General features: G+C 36.6%; 1 protein-coding gene and 1 pseudogene across 3 annotated transcripts in view; one reads left to right on the forward strand and one right to left on the reverse strand.

Annotated features, from left to right (window-relative positions):
• Positions 1 to 16002, reverse strand: part of GLRB (glycine receptor beta) — a 126981-nt gene that overhangs the window by 50341 nt on the left and 60638 nt on the right. The gene's annotated exons all lie outside the window — the stretch shown is intronic.
• LOC127483373 (U2 spliceosomal RNA) lies at positions 11755 to 11910 on the forward strand (annotated as a pseudogene).

Here is a 16002-nt window from a genome sequence, read left to right on the forward strand (position 1 = left end):
GCAATAGGTGCCTACATCAAGAAATTGGAAACTAACCAAATAAATGAGCTTTCAATGCATCTCAAGGATCTAGAAAAACTGCAGCAAACCAGATCCAAATCTAGTAGAAGAGAAATAATTAAAAGCAGAGAAGAAATCAACAGGATTGAATCCAAAAAAAACATTACAAAAGATTGGCCAAGCGAAGAGCTGGTTTTTTGAAAAAATAAACAAAATTGACACACCATTGGTCCAACTAACTAGAAAAGAAGAGAAAAGACCCAAATCAATAAAATCAGAGATGAAAAAGGAAATGTAACAACAGACACCACAGAAATAAAGAATCATCAGAAATTACTTCAAAGCGTTGTATGCCAGCAAACAGGGAAACCTATCAGAAATGGATAGATTCCTGGACACATGCATCCTACCTAAATTGAACCAGGAAGACATAGAAAACCTAAACAACCCATAAGTGAGACAGAAATTGAAACAGTAATAAAGGCCCTTCCAACAAAGTAATGCCCAGGACTGGATGGATTCACTGCTGAATTCTACCAGACATTTAAAGAACTAACTCAAGGCTGGCGCCACGGCTCACTAGGCTAATCCTCTGCCTGCAGTGCCAGCACACCGGGTTCAGGTTCTGGTCAGGGCGCTGGATTCTGTCCCAGTTGCTCCTCTTCCAGTCCAGCTCTCCGCTGTGGCCCGGGAGTGCACTGGAGGATGGCCCAAGTGCTTGGGCCCTGCACCCGCATCAGAGACCAGGAAAAGCACCTGGATCCTGGCTTCAGATCAGCGCCGTGCGCCGGCCGCAGTGCGCCAGCCGCAACGACCACTGGGGGATGAACCAACAGAAAAGGAAGACCTTTCTCTCTCTCTCACTCACTGTCCACTCTGCCTGTCAAAAAAAAAAAAAAAAAAAGAAGAAGAAGAAGAAGAACTAACTCCAATTCTTCTCAAACTATTCAGAACAATCAAAAAAGTCGGAATCCTCCCAAATTCTTTCTATGTAGCCAGCATCACCTTAATCCCTAAGCCTGAAAAAGATGCAGCATTGAAAGAAAATTACAGACCAATATCCCTGAAGAACATAGATGCAAAAATCCTCAATAAAATTCTGGCCAATAGAATGCAACTACACATCAGAAAAATCATCCACCCAGACCAAGTGGGATTTATCCCTGGTATGCAGGGATGGTTCAATGTGCGCAAGACAATCAATGTGATACACCACATTAACAAACTGCAGAAGAAAAACTATATGATTATCTCAATGCAGAGAAAGCATTCAATGAAATACAACACCCTTTCATGATGAAAACTCTAAGCAAATTGGGTATAGAAGGAACAATCCTCAATACAATCAAAGCAATTTATGAAAAACCCACGGCCAGAATCCTATTGAATGGGAAAAAGTTGGAAGCATTTCCACTGAGATCTGGTACCAGACAGGCATGCCCACTCTCACCACTGCTATTCAATATAGTTCTGGAAGTTTTAGCCAGAGCCATCAGGCAAGAAAAAGAAATTAAAGGCATACAAATTGGGAAGGAAGAAGTCAAACTATCCCTCTTTGCAGATGGTATGATTCAAAATTTAGGGGATCTAAAGAACTCTACTAAGAGACTATTGGAACTCTTAGAAGAATTTGGCAAAGTAGCAGGATATAAAATCAATGCACAAAAATCAACAGCCTTTGTATACACAGGCAATGCCATGGCTGAGGAAGAACTGCTATCAATCCCACTCACAATAGCCACAAAAACAATCAAATACCTTGAAAATAAACTTAACCAAGGACGTTAAAGATCTCTATGATGAGAATTACAAAATCTTAAAGAAATAGAAGAGGATACCAAAAAATGCTCATGGATTGGAAGAATCAACATCATCAAAATGTCCATTCTCCCAAAAGCAATTTATAGATTCAATGTGATACCAATCAAAATACCAAGGACATTCTTCTCAGATCTGGAAAAAATGATTCTGAAATTCATATGGAGACACAGGAGACCTCGAATATCTAAAGCAATCTTGTACAACAAAAACAAAGCCGGAGGCATCACAATACCAGATTTCAGGACATACTACTGGGCAGTTGTAATCAAAACAGCATGGTACTGGTACAGAAACAGATGGATAGACCAATGGAACAGAAAAGAAACACCAGAAATCAATCCAAACATCTGCAGCCAACTTATATTTGATCAAGGATCTAAAATCAGTTCCTGGAGTAAGGACAGTCTATTCAATAAATGGTGCTGGGAAAACTGGATTTCCACGTGCAGAATCATGAAGCAAGACTCCTACCTTTCACCTTACACAAAAATTCACTCAACATGGATTAAATATTTAAATCTACGAACCAACACCATCAAATTATTAGAGAACATTAGAGAAACCCTGCAGGATGCAGGCACAGGCAAAGACTTCTTGGAAAAGACCCTGGAAGCACAGGCACTCAAAGCCAAAATTAACTATTGGGATTGCATCAAATTGAGAAGTTTCTGTACTTCAAAAGAAACAGTCAGGAAAGTGAAGAGGCATCTGACAGAATGGGAAAAAATATTTGCAAACTATGAAACAGATAAAGGATTAATAACCAGAATCTACAAAGAGATCAAGAAACTCCACAACAACAAAACAACAACTCACTTGAGAGATGGGCCAAGGACCTCAATAGACATTTTTCAAAAGAGGAAATCCAAAGGGCTAACAGACACATGAAACAATGTTCAAGATCACTAGCAATCAGGGAAATGCAAATCAAAACCACAGTGAAGTTTCACCTCACCCCGGTTAGAATGGCTTACATACAGAAATCTACCAACAACAGATGATGGCGAGGATATGGGGAAAAAGGGACACTAACCCACCCACAGTTGGTGGAAATGCAGTCTGGTAAATCCACTATGGAAGTCAGTCTGGAGATTCCTCAGAAACCTGAATATAACCCTACCATACAACCCAGGTGCTAAGAGCTTCATGTGGGTCTCCAACGTGGGTAGACTGCAACCAGGTCACAAACCAGCATCCACACAGGATGTCGGCTTCGCAGGCAACAGCTTTACCCTATACGCCATAATGCAAGCCTCTAAATTGGAAAAATTTGAAGAAATGGACAAATTCTGGGCTACATGTAATCTATAAGATTAAATCAAGAAGATATAGAAAATCTAAAGAGAAGCATAGCAGGTAACAAAATTGATGCAGAATTAAAAGATTATCATCACAGAAATTCTGGGACTTGATGGCTTTACTATTGAAATCTACAAAACATATAAAGAGGAACCAATTCTAATAATGTTCAAATTGTAGAAAATACTGAAAAGTATGACACTCTGCCAAACTCTTTCTGAGGCCAGCATTATTCTTATACCAAAACCAAACAAAGACACAATTCAAAAAGAAAACTACAGATGAATATCCTAATGAACACAGATGCACAAATTCTCAACAAAATATTAACAAACTGAATCCAATGCAACATCAAAAAATATTATATATGTTAGTATCAAGTGGGATTTATCCCAAAGGCACAAGGATGGTTCAATGTTCACAATCCAGAAACATCAAAAAACACATCAAGAGAATGAAGAAAAAAATTATATGATATCTCAATAGATTTAAAGGAAGCATCTGGGAGATTCAACATCCTTCATGATAAAACTTATGTATCACAGGAAGTCACCTCAAAGTTATGAAGGGAATATATGACAAACCAACAGTCAACATCAAACTGAAAGGGGAAAAGCTAAAAACATACCCCTCAAATCTGGAACAAGGCAAGGATGTTCAAATTCACCACTCATATTCAACTTAGTATTGGAAATATTAGTAAGATGAATTACAAGAGAGAAAGAAATAAAGGGCATGAAAATTGGAAAGAAGTCAAAATGTCCATGTTGGCAGAGATCATAGAATAACCTAAATACTCCATAAAAAGCCGTTAGAACTGATAAAACAATTAAGTGGGGTCATGATACAAAGTCAACATATAAAATAGTAGCGTTTTTATATCAATAATTATCTCAGTGAAAAGAGAAATCAAGAAAGAAATTTCATTCATAATAGTTACAAAAATAAATTACTTGGAATAAATTTAACTGAAGAAGTGAAAGATATCTATAAGGAAAATTATAAGACACTGATGAAGAAATCAGCAAGGACACCAAAAATGGAGAGATACTACTTGTTCTTGGATTGAACAATTAATATCATCAAAATATCCATACTGATTAAAGCAAACTACAGATTCAATGCAATCCATATAAAAATACCACTGACATTATTTACACAGTTAAAAAAAATCCTAAAATGTTCATGAAACCACAAAATACACAGAATAGCCAAAGCAATACTGATATATACATATATCATATAAATAATATATAATGTATATTATATTCATATATATATACATATCAAGCTGGAGACATCACACTACCTGATTTCAAAGCATAGAAGGCTACACTAATCAAAACAGCATAGCATTAGCATAAAATTAGACACAAAGATCAACAGAAAAGAATAGACAGCCTAGAAATTAATGCCTTTACACACAGCCAATTTATTTTTGACAAAGACTCCAAGAATATACATTGGAAAAAGGATAGTATTTTCAGTAAATAGTGTTAGAAAACAGGACCTATGTATGAAGAAGAATGAAATTAGACCTCTACCTCTCACCATATTCAAAAATCAACCCAAGATTGATCAATGATCTAAATAAAAGACCTGGATCTATAAAACTTCTAGAAGAAAACATAGGTTAAACATTTCAAAATATTGCTGTAGGCAGCAATTTCTTGGGTAAGATCTCAAAAACATAAGCAACAAAAGCAAAGCTACACAAATAGTACTACATCAAACCCAGCAACTTCTGCACAGCAAGGCAAACAATCAATAGAGTGAAGAGACATTCAAGAGAATGGAGGATGATAGTTGCAAGCTACTTATTTGACAAAAGATTAATATTCAAAATATATCAGGAGCTCAAAAATCCCAACAATCAAACAATACAACCAATCCAGTTAATAAATGGGCAAAAGACCTAAATTGACAATTCCCAAAAAGGACAAACATCAAAAAATACAAGAAAAAAAAATGGTCAGTATCACTAACCATCAAGAAAGTGCAAATTAAAACCACACAGAGATATCACCTCATCCATCAGAATGGCTATTATCAAAAAGAGAGTAACAAATGTTGGCAAGCATGTGGAGAAGGGGAATTTCTTATACACCATTGGCTGGGATGTAAATTAGTGCAACTCACCACGAAAAACTACTGAAGTATTTTTTTTTAAAGATTTTATTTATTTATTTGAAAGGCAGAGTTACAGACAGTGAGAGGGAGAGACAGAAAGGTCTTCCATTCGTTGGTTCACTCCCCAATCGGCCCCAATGGCTGGAGCTGTGCCGATCTGAAGCCAGGAGCCAGGAGCCAGGAGCTTCTTCCAGGTCTCTATCTTAGTGCAGGGGCCCAAACACTCAGGCCATCTTCCTCTGCTTTCCCAGACCACAGCAGAGAGCTGGATTTGAAGAGGAGCAGCCGGGACTAGAACTGGTGTCCATATGGGATGCGGGCACCGCAGGAGGAGGATTAACCCACTGCACCACAGTGCAGGGCCACCCCCCCCCTTTTTTTTCTAAAACCTAGAAATAGGACTACATTGATCCAGCAATCCTACTACTGGGCATATACCCAAAAGACATGAAATCATTGTACCAAAGAGAAACCAGCTCCATCATATCTACTACAGTCCTGTTCACAACAGCCAAGATATGGAATCATCCAAGGTATCCACCATCAGATAAATACATAAAGAAAATGCAGCATGTATACACAATGGAACACTATTCATCCAATAAAATTCTGTCATTTGCAGCAAAATGAATGGAACTGGATGACATCATACTAGGTAAAATAAGCTTGGACACAACGACAGGTAACATACGTTCTCACTCACATGTGGGAACTAAATAAAAAAACCTCAGTCTGAACACAGTATGGTGATGACCACAGGCAAGGAGTGGTGCGACCAGTTTGGATTTGAAACAGCAGAGGAAACTGTGTGTAGTTCATTCATTCTGACAAATACTCTAATATGAGATGCTAATAATGTGGGGTATAGGGGAACTCTTTGTATCACTACTTCACAATTGTTGTTTTGAAATGGTAACATGTAAGCAGATAATAATTACTGTTGAAGCATTCATAGGCAAGCAGATAATGCACATTTCATTTATTTAGAGTAAGTTTCTTTTTCTCTGTCTGACCTTGGGGAAGCCTTTACCACAGGCTGATTGATCTACAATTATTCCTATCAGTAATGTACTTCTAGGCTACAAATGTCAATACAGTGCTAAGACACTTCTGGTAAACATCTCCTGAACTCTTCTGCTGGCTTTGAAGTTCAGGCTTGTATGCTCAAACATCACACAATCTTCTGATGTCTATTCCAATCCGTTTTTACTTTTGTAACAGAACCATGTCAGTCTTCCAAGGAACCCCCCAACAAAGCTGGAAATTGCCTCATTCAGTGTATGATTCTTGGTTTTTATTTCTTGTTATTTCATTAGGAAAATTGTCAAAGGTGCTTTTCTATGAGATATAAAGCTAACAGCCAATGCCAAGTTGTTGCAAGCTTATAGATCCTTAAGAATGTCTCCAAATATTACAATTTAAATTAATATTTTAGGTCTAACATTCATTTAAAGATAAAATCTCATTAGTTATTATGTTTTTGTTAGTGTTTTATGACTATTTCTAAATAATTGCCTAGTTATAGCCATTTACAATGCTCTATATTAAGATAACTACCTTTGAAACCTATTTTCACTTTTAATTATGCAACCTCAATAATTATAGCTCAACCACTTATTTTGAAATGAAAAAAAAATTCCCATCAGCAACTGATTTCTTTTATAAGTGAGAAATTACTTTATTGTTTTTTAAAGGACTTGGTGACAAATACTAATTGTTGTTGATTCCAAATAGCATACTATTAGTCATATCTGGAAAACACATGTTCTCCTAAATTTTCAGAATAAATTAACACCCAAATTAAACTATTTCTCCAAGGCAATAACACATTGTCCAACAAGACCTTATAACCAGTTCAGTTTTATCAATTATATTTTAATATCAACTTATTTGTCTAATTTTATAATACTGTTATGATAATTCTTCTGGTTACTTGTCAGCTTTAACAAACTGTCACAAATGCAATATTTAAATTATTTTTATGTTATAATAAAAATTTACACTCAAGGAAATAAAATAGACCAGCTCTTATGGCATCTGGCAGTATTATAATTAGAAGTCTGAAACATCCTTGGTTAAATTTATTCCAAGGTATTTAAATTTTTTACACTATTGTGAATGGTAGTAATAGTACAAGTTCTTTCTTTACCATGGCATTGTTTGTGTGTGTGTGATTTTATATGTGTTGATTTTATATCCAGAAACTTTACGAAACTCTTACAAGTTCCAATAATCTCTTAGTGGAATCTTTTGGTTACCCTCTATATAGGATCTTGTCATCTGCAAACAGAGATAATTTGACTTCCTGCTTTCCAATCTGTATCCCTTTGATTTCTTTTACTTGCCTAATGGCCCTGGCTAAAACTTCCAGAACTATATTGAATAGCAATAGTAAAGTGGGCATCCATGTCTGGTTCCTGATCTTAGTGGAAATGCTTCCAACGTTTCAACATTCAATATGAGCCAGTCTGTGAGTATGTCATATATTGCCTTGAATGTGTTGAGGAATCTTCCTTCTATACCCAATTTGCTTAAGGTTTTTATCATGAAAGGAGGTTGTATTTTCTTAAATGCTTTCTCTGCATCTATTGAGATAATCATAACGATTTTTATTCTTAATTTTTTTTATTTTTTTTTTTATTTTTTGACAGGCAGAGTGGACAGTGAGAGAGAGACAGAGAGAAAGGTCTTCCTTTGCTGTTGGTTCACCCTCCAATGGCCGCCGCAGCCAGCGCGCTGCAGCGGGCGCACCGCGCTGACCCGATGGCAGGAGCCAGGTACTTATCCTGGTCTCCCATGGGGTGCAGGACCCAAGTACTTGGGCCATCCTCCACTGCACTCCCTGGCCACAGCAGAGAGCTGGCCTGGAAGAGGGGCAACTGGGACAGAATCCGGCACACCAACCGGGACTAGAACCTGGGGTGCCGGCACCGCAAGGCGGAGGATTAGCCTAGTGAGCCGCGGTGCCAGCTTTTTTAGTTTTTTAATGTAATATATCACATTTATTGATTTGCATCTGTGAAAGCATCCATGCATACCAGGGATAAATCCCACTTGCTCCGGTTCAGTGATCTTTCTGATGTGCTGCAGATTCAATTGGCTAGTATTTTGTTGAGGCTTTTTGTGTCCATGTTCATGAGGGATATTGGTCTATAGATCTCATTCTTTGTTATTTGTTTTACAGGTTCTGGATTTTAGGTGATGCTGACCTCACATAAGGACTTTGAGAGGATTCCCAACCTTTTAATTGTTTTGAATAGTTTGAGAATTGGAATTAGTTCTTTAAACATTTAATAGAATTTAGCAGTGAAGTCATCTGGTCCTGGGATTTTCTTTGTTGGGAGGGTCTTTAATACTGCTTCAATCTCCATCTTGGTTATTTCTGTTTCTTCATGACTCAGTTTGGGTACACTGTATGTGTCCAGAAATCTAGATTTTGTAGGTCTTTGGCATATAGCTCTTTGTAGTAATTCCTGATGATTTTTTTATTTCTGTGTTATCCATTGTAAAATCTCCTGCTTCATCTCTGATTTTATTAACTGGAGTCTTTTCAATTATTTATCTATTTATTTGGTTATTTGGACAAACTGTGTATCAATTTGATGTATTTTTTTAAATCAGCTCTTCATTTCATTGATCTTTTGTATAATCACTGTTTCAATTGTGTTTATTCTCTATTTATAAACAAGGATTTGAAAGATCACTACAAATAAAATTATAAAACATTGAAGAAATAGAAGATACAAAATAACAGAAAAATCTCCCATATTGATGAATTAGAAGAAATAATATCATCAAAAAGTCCATACCACTGAGGATATTTTACAGATATAATGTGATCTCAATCAAAATACCAAGGATATTCTTCTGACATCTAGAAATAATGATGCTAAAATTCACATAGAAAGACAAGAGACTCAGAATAGCTAAAGCAATCTTAAACAACAAAAACAAAGACTGAGGCATAACAATTACAGAACAGATTTCAAGACACAGTATAGAGCATTTATAATCAAAACAGCCTGATACTTGCATAAAACACACATGTAGATCAATGTAACAGAATAGAAACTTCAGAAATTAATACACACAACTACAACCAACTAATCTTTGTCAGAGGAGCTAAAACAACCGCTGGAGAAAGGACAATCTCTTCAACATATGGTGCTGGGAAAATTGGATGTATGCATACAGAAGTATGAAACAAGACCCCTACCTTACATGTTATATAAAAATCAACTCAAAATGGATCAATGATTTAATATACAATTTGATGCCATCAAATTACTAGAGGAAAACATCAAGGAAACTCTACAAGACACTGGCACAGGCAAAGACTCGGACAAGACCTCAGAAGCACAGGCAATAAAAGCAAAAATAGGAAACTGGGATTACATCAAGGTAAGAAGCACCTGCACTGCCAAGGAACCACTCAAAATAGTGCAGAGGCAACCAACAGAATGGGAAAAAATATCTGCAAACTATTTAATAATAAAGGATTAATATCTAGGATCTATAAACGTTCAAGAACCTCAACAACAACAAAACAGTCAACTTAAGAAATGGGCGAAGGACAACAGCAGGCATTTTTCAAAGGATACAATTCAAATGGCCAACAGACACGTGAAAAAATGCTCAGCATCACTAGCCATCAGTGAAATACGATTGCAAACCACCATGAGATTTCACCTCATACTAGTTAAAATGGCTATCAGCCAAAAATCAGAGAACACTAAATGCTGGTGAGGATGTGGAGAAAAAAGAACCCTAATACAGTGTTGGTGGGAATGTAAACTAGTACAATCATTAAGGAAGACTGTATAGAGATTCCTTAGAAATCTAATAATAGATATTCTATATGATGCAGATATCTCACTCCTGGGAATTTACCCAAATGAAATGAAATCAGCATATGAAAGAGTTATTTGTTCCCTCATGTTTATTGCAGCTCAGTTCCCAATAACTAGAAGAATATGGATTAAACTAGAATATGGACATCAGATGTCTATCCACTTGTGACTGGATAAAGAAAATATGGTATATGTACATTATGGAACACTACTCTACTATAAAAAAAGAATGAGATACCATCTTTTAAAACAAAATGCATGCGACTGGAAACCTCATGCTTAATGAAGTAAGCCAGTCCCCACAAGGCAAATATTATGTTTTCTCTGATATGTGCAAGTTAATACAGAATAAAAAAAAAGTATAGGAATAAAATAGATATCTTGTGATCTGATTGTTGTTTTTAGCCCTTATTTATACTCCTGTGGAATTGTGGTCTTTCTACTTTTTACTTGTTCAATATTATGGTTAGTGGTGCATTAAGCCTGTAATTACAGAATTAATTGAAATTATGTTTTTGCAAAAATAAAATAAAAAAAGAAGTGAATGAGGAACAGGGATTGAAAGATAGAGGAAGGGAGGGAAGCATGGTTATCTTCTTAGAATTGTACCTATTGAAATATATGAATCTTTTCTCATTATATCAATAAAAATTTTCAAAATTTAAAGTCTGTCAAATAATTGTTATAAGCCAGGTTTGAAATGTATTTAAAATTAGATTTTTGTAAGAAGTTTCATGTACGGAATTTTAAGTTAACAAAATTCCACAAAAAGTGCTTAGGTTATAGTGGTGATTATTCTCAAAATGTCACTTTTTAAAAGGGTTTTAGGTAAAATATTAAAGGCTTCATAATATAGCATGGATATTTAATTTTCTGCTCTTATGCAAGGAACCATTTTTATTAGGAGTACCTGCTAGGTAGTGTCCTAACACCACATTAAATTATAATCCCCCCAAGAGCTATTACAGCAAAACACCTTCACCTGGGTAATTAACAGCAACAGACATTTGTGGCTCACAGTTCTGGGGGCTGGAAGTCCAGGAGCAAGGTGCAGCACTTCACGGTATAATGAAGGCTTGCTCTGCTGTGTGTCCTCACATGGTGTAAGCTGCAGAAGCTCTCTGGGACCTCTTTTGTGAGGACACTCCCATGTATGAGGCCTCTTTCTTCAGCCCTAATCACTCCTAAAGGCTTCACCTCTCAAGTTTGCACTACTGCATTGGTGACTATGCTTCAACACAGAAATTTTGTTGGGACACAAACATTCAAACCATAGCAATTAGCAATCTGCAGCTGCTGGGTATGTGTGAGGTGCACGATACATTTCTATTAAATGCAGGAATGAAGAAGCAATGTCCCTGACAATTTGGTAGGTTAGGAAGTTTGTCCAGCAATTGTTTGTCCACTCCATTTATTTTCTACTATATGCATTAACAAAAAATTATCAAATTACTGGAAAAAGAAACAGAAGTAGACCTTGGACACTTCCCATTCCTCACCGGCTAAAATAATACTCTTGCATGTGAAATCTAATCACAATTTATCTGAACAATATAGATTGGAGAAAAGGGGTAAAGAAGGAACTATCAATGATAACAATGAGATTGGAAAACAGCATATCATATGCTTAACTAATTAAAACATAGATATTCTCATCGCCTCTCGGCCTTTTGGCTAAGATCAAGTGTAAAACATAGATATTCTTTCAACTTCATATTAGGATAAACTTTAATGAGTCAGAGTTTTTAAACAGCAGAGTGGTCTGGTATTTGCATAAATGGAAAAATTTAGATATAATCAGACAACCCTCCAGCAGGATTTGAGAGAACAAAAGTTTTTAAGAAACATTCGTCAGCACGTGGATTAGCTTCTTATTGCTGCCGTAGCAAAATCACAAAATCTTAATGATTCAAATACCAGAAAAGGGAGGCCATGTAGTACAGGAGGTTAAGCTGCATCTTGGGACATTTGCGTCCCCTATCAGAGGGTCAATTCAAACATTGGTTCCTCTTCTTCCAATCCAGTTCCCTACTAATGAACCACTAATGAACCGGGGTTCCTGCCACCCACATGGGAGACCTGACAGAGCTCCTGGCTCTTGGCTTCATTCTGGCCCAGCCCCAGTTGTTGTGGCCATTTGTGGATAGTGGCTATTCCAGTGAATGGAAGTTCTCTTGCTATCTCTCCTTCTCTCGCTCCGTCTCTGTCTCTGTCTTCTTCTTACAATCTGGTTTTCAAATAAATAAGCAAATCTTTAAAATAAATATTAAAAATGAAAATAATACCATAAATGTGTTATTTTACAGTTGAGCAGTTCAGAAGATCACAGCCAATCTCACAGGGCTGAAATCTTTTTTCTCTCTTACAAAGAGCCTGTGATTATGCCAGGTCCACCTGCATGAAATGGTATAAAACTCCCATGGTAGAGTGGTTAATTTACTTTCATATATGAAGAGACATACCCACAGAATCTGGGGACTAGGACAGGGACCTATTTTGGAGGCCATTATTCAGCCTACCACAGGATGCAAATCCTGAAGATAAATAATATTTGGGGATGGCGCTATGACGTAGTGAGTAAAGCCGCCACATGTAATGTCGGCATCCCATACGGGCACCGGTTTGAGTCTTAGCTGCTCCAGTTCCAATCTAGCTCTCTGCTATGGCCAAGGAATGCAGTGGAAGGTGGCCTAAGTTCTTGGGAACCTGAACCTGCATGGGAGACCCAGAGTAGGCTCCTGGCTTAGGATTGGCACAGTTCCAGCTGTTGCAGACAGTTGGGAAGTGAACCAGCAGATGGAAGACCTCTCTCTCTCTCTCTGCCTCTCTCTCTCTCTCTCTCTGTGTAACTCTGATGTTCAAATAAATAAATAAATCTTTAAAAATATGAAAAACAATGACTAGAAAATCATTTTAAGGTTTATGATTTTATACCTATGATATAAAAATAACATTTACTAAGGTGTAAAATAGAAATAATTTGGACACTTATGTCTTACATTACTCTATAATAAATGAAACTATGCTAGAAAATTCATTCTAAAGCAACAAAATATTAAGAATAGTAAACGAAGATAAGCTTTAAGGAAAGGATTTTAAATCTATGTTTTAAAACAACAAAGAAGGGCAATTGTCAAGAACTATAATTAAGGTCTTTTAGCTGATCCCAAATATGTTTTCCTTTCTTCTTGACAGGCACAGCTGTGCTGCTCAAAAGGAGATGAAGTCTATTATTAATACAAACAAAAAGTCATGCAGCAGAAAAGCAGAGAAAGTCTGACAGCATCATGAATTGTAGTGCAATAATAATTCAATATAATTACAAAGCATGCCTAAACTAAAGAGAGAAAATGGACTGTACAAACAGGCTTTCATTTCCATGAAAGAGCTCCTATGTATTTCTGATGAGACAAAGTGCCTGTATATGGATTATTACTATAAACCATAATACCCAATGTTCTCCCATGAGTGCAATATTTCACATTTTTGATTATGAAAATCCAACTTGTTTAAGCCAGAGGTAGGGGCTGAATGGAAAAAAAATCAACAAATACTATAAGCCTGACTTTACAGCAGATGTCACCTAGCCTCTACCAAATCATTCTTCTCACTGTTTTGACTTCCCCATTTCGGTTGTCACTAAGAGTAGAATATAAGCTGACAAAATCAGTAGTGATTTTTCTAGCTACTTCAAACTGTGATGGCAACACTAACTGACAATGTTGGTTATGCTACTATTAATGTCAGTAATTATAACTTAGAGTACTGATAATGATAACTTGGAAAACTGGAAGGTAGAAGAATACAAATGAGTGCACCAACAGGAAAAATGGGAATTATTAGGCTAAAAAACGATATAATAAAACAGGTTGAAGGAACATCTAACCACAGAGATGTGGAAGAACTTAAGGAATATTAATATGGCTGTAAGTTTTCCTAGTACACAATTAAACCTTGTGAATTATGTGAGATTATGTTAGTTTAGCCAGACTATTTTACATCTAAATGAAAAAACAAAAATAAATAAGGACTTTTTTCAAAATATAATTGTTGACTACTTCCTGACAACAATGTTAATGCCAATAACTTTGAATGTTTTCTTTGCCCAGTAGTCAACTTTCTATGCTAGAAAGGTCTGCCACCTTACTTTGCACTAATAATGCTTACCCACCATTCCCCGTTTTCTGCATTGTGAATTCATGAATAAGCAATTACCAGTGGAAGCAGAAGGGTTCAAACTGGTGGGGAAAGCGTTGGGCAAAATGAGAGCTTCCAAAATAACAGAACTTCCATTACTCCAGCAGTTTCTTGTTGGGAAGATTTCTAGGTGGCTCTTAACTATGCCACAGATGTACTACAGGACTAAACTTACAGATGGTTCATTTCTTCAGCATTTTCTTTACAGTGAGGCTCCATTGTGAAATTATATATTAGTTTACAAGAGTGTAGTTTTTCCACCCCTTTTAGAGTGTAACACAAGACATACACAACAGATTCAGTCAGGGTCTGTCAAATGGCATAACTGTCATAGTATATCCCATAGGTAGACAAATCCAGTCTCTCTGCTTCCCCAAACTCTTTGGAGAGATTTTCCAGTTGTTTTTGTTTATGTGTTTGCTTGTTTGTAAGAAGCAGCCTCTTATAACTCTTATTCATATGTGAAACCCTTCGAGCTGCTGTCCTGAGTCACCACTATCATTTCTTACCCATGTTTGCGACAGGTAATGAAAAACAAGTTTTGTGCAGATCCACCACATTTCCCTTAAAGCATATCTCAACGTACATATATCTATAATAACTTGTGCCTTTCCAAACTATTAATTAAGAAGGCTGAGAAAATCTGCAAAGCAAATCTATTATATATGACAGCCTCAAGAGACTAGTCATGGCCAGTGCCGTGGCACAGGTTAATCCTCCGCCTGCGGCGCAGGCATCCCATATGGGCACCAGTTCTAGTCCCGGTTGCTCTTCTTCCAATCCAGCTCTCTGCTGTGGGAAAGCAGTGGAAGATGGCCCAAGTCCTTGGGCCCCTGCACCAGCGTGGGAGACCAGAAAAAAGCACCTGGCTCCTGGCTTCAGATTGGCACAGCTCTGGCCATTGTGGCTATTTGGGGAGTGAACTAACGGAAGGAAGACCTTTCTCTCTGTCTCTCTCTGACTGTAACTCTACCTCTCAAATAAATAAATAAAATCTTTAAAAAAGAGAGAGAGACTAATCTACAAGTTCTGTTTTATAGAAGTGTGTGAAAAAAGCGTTGCTGAAAGAAAAAAGATATTAATTATGATAAGGTAGAGTAAGTCTGTTTGATGAGCATGATTATGATCTAAATATTTAGGCTATATCTGCCTAAGATGAGGTGAAGAGCTGACTGTTTTCCATTCAAACTGTCTGATCAAAATAAAGAGTAAATATAAATAATTTAATTCCTTTAGCTGGAGGCCTCCAAAATTTTCAAAATTAACACTCTACCATAACAACATTATCCAGTAAGTTATTTTACCAAATAAATGGTCAACATTAATCTGTTTAAATTTGTTATGTGAATCGTTTAACTTAACTAAGATTATATAAGAAAATTATTTACTTATGTGCTAGCCATTTATTAAAAGCCTACTATCTTCTGTATTTTATGGAAAATGAAGCATATAGCACACCTCATATTAAGAAGTTTATAGTCCATCAGAAAATAAAAGAAAGACCTATAAAAATAGTTTAATTATAGTATCTAAGCTATCAGACTTAGGTAAAAAATAATAACAAAATATTTGGATTAAAAAGAGGTCAGGGTAGGAGCAGAAATCAGAGGTTCTAGTTAGCAGTGATACCGGCAGGTGTAAATAGTTGGGGGAAAGTGTCCATAGTGATAATCTCATCCCAGGGATAAGTATCTGGGGCTGGGTA

The sequence above is a fragment of the Oryctolagus cuniculus genome, chromosome 8 (genome assembly GCF_964237555.1).
Source record: "Oryctolagus cuniculus chromosome 8, mOryCun1.1, whole genome shotgun sequence".
Classification (NCBI taxonomy): Eukaryota; Metazoa; Chordata; class Mammalia; order Lagomorpha; family Leporidae; genus Oryctolagus; species Oryctolagus cuniculus.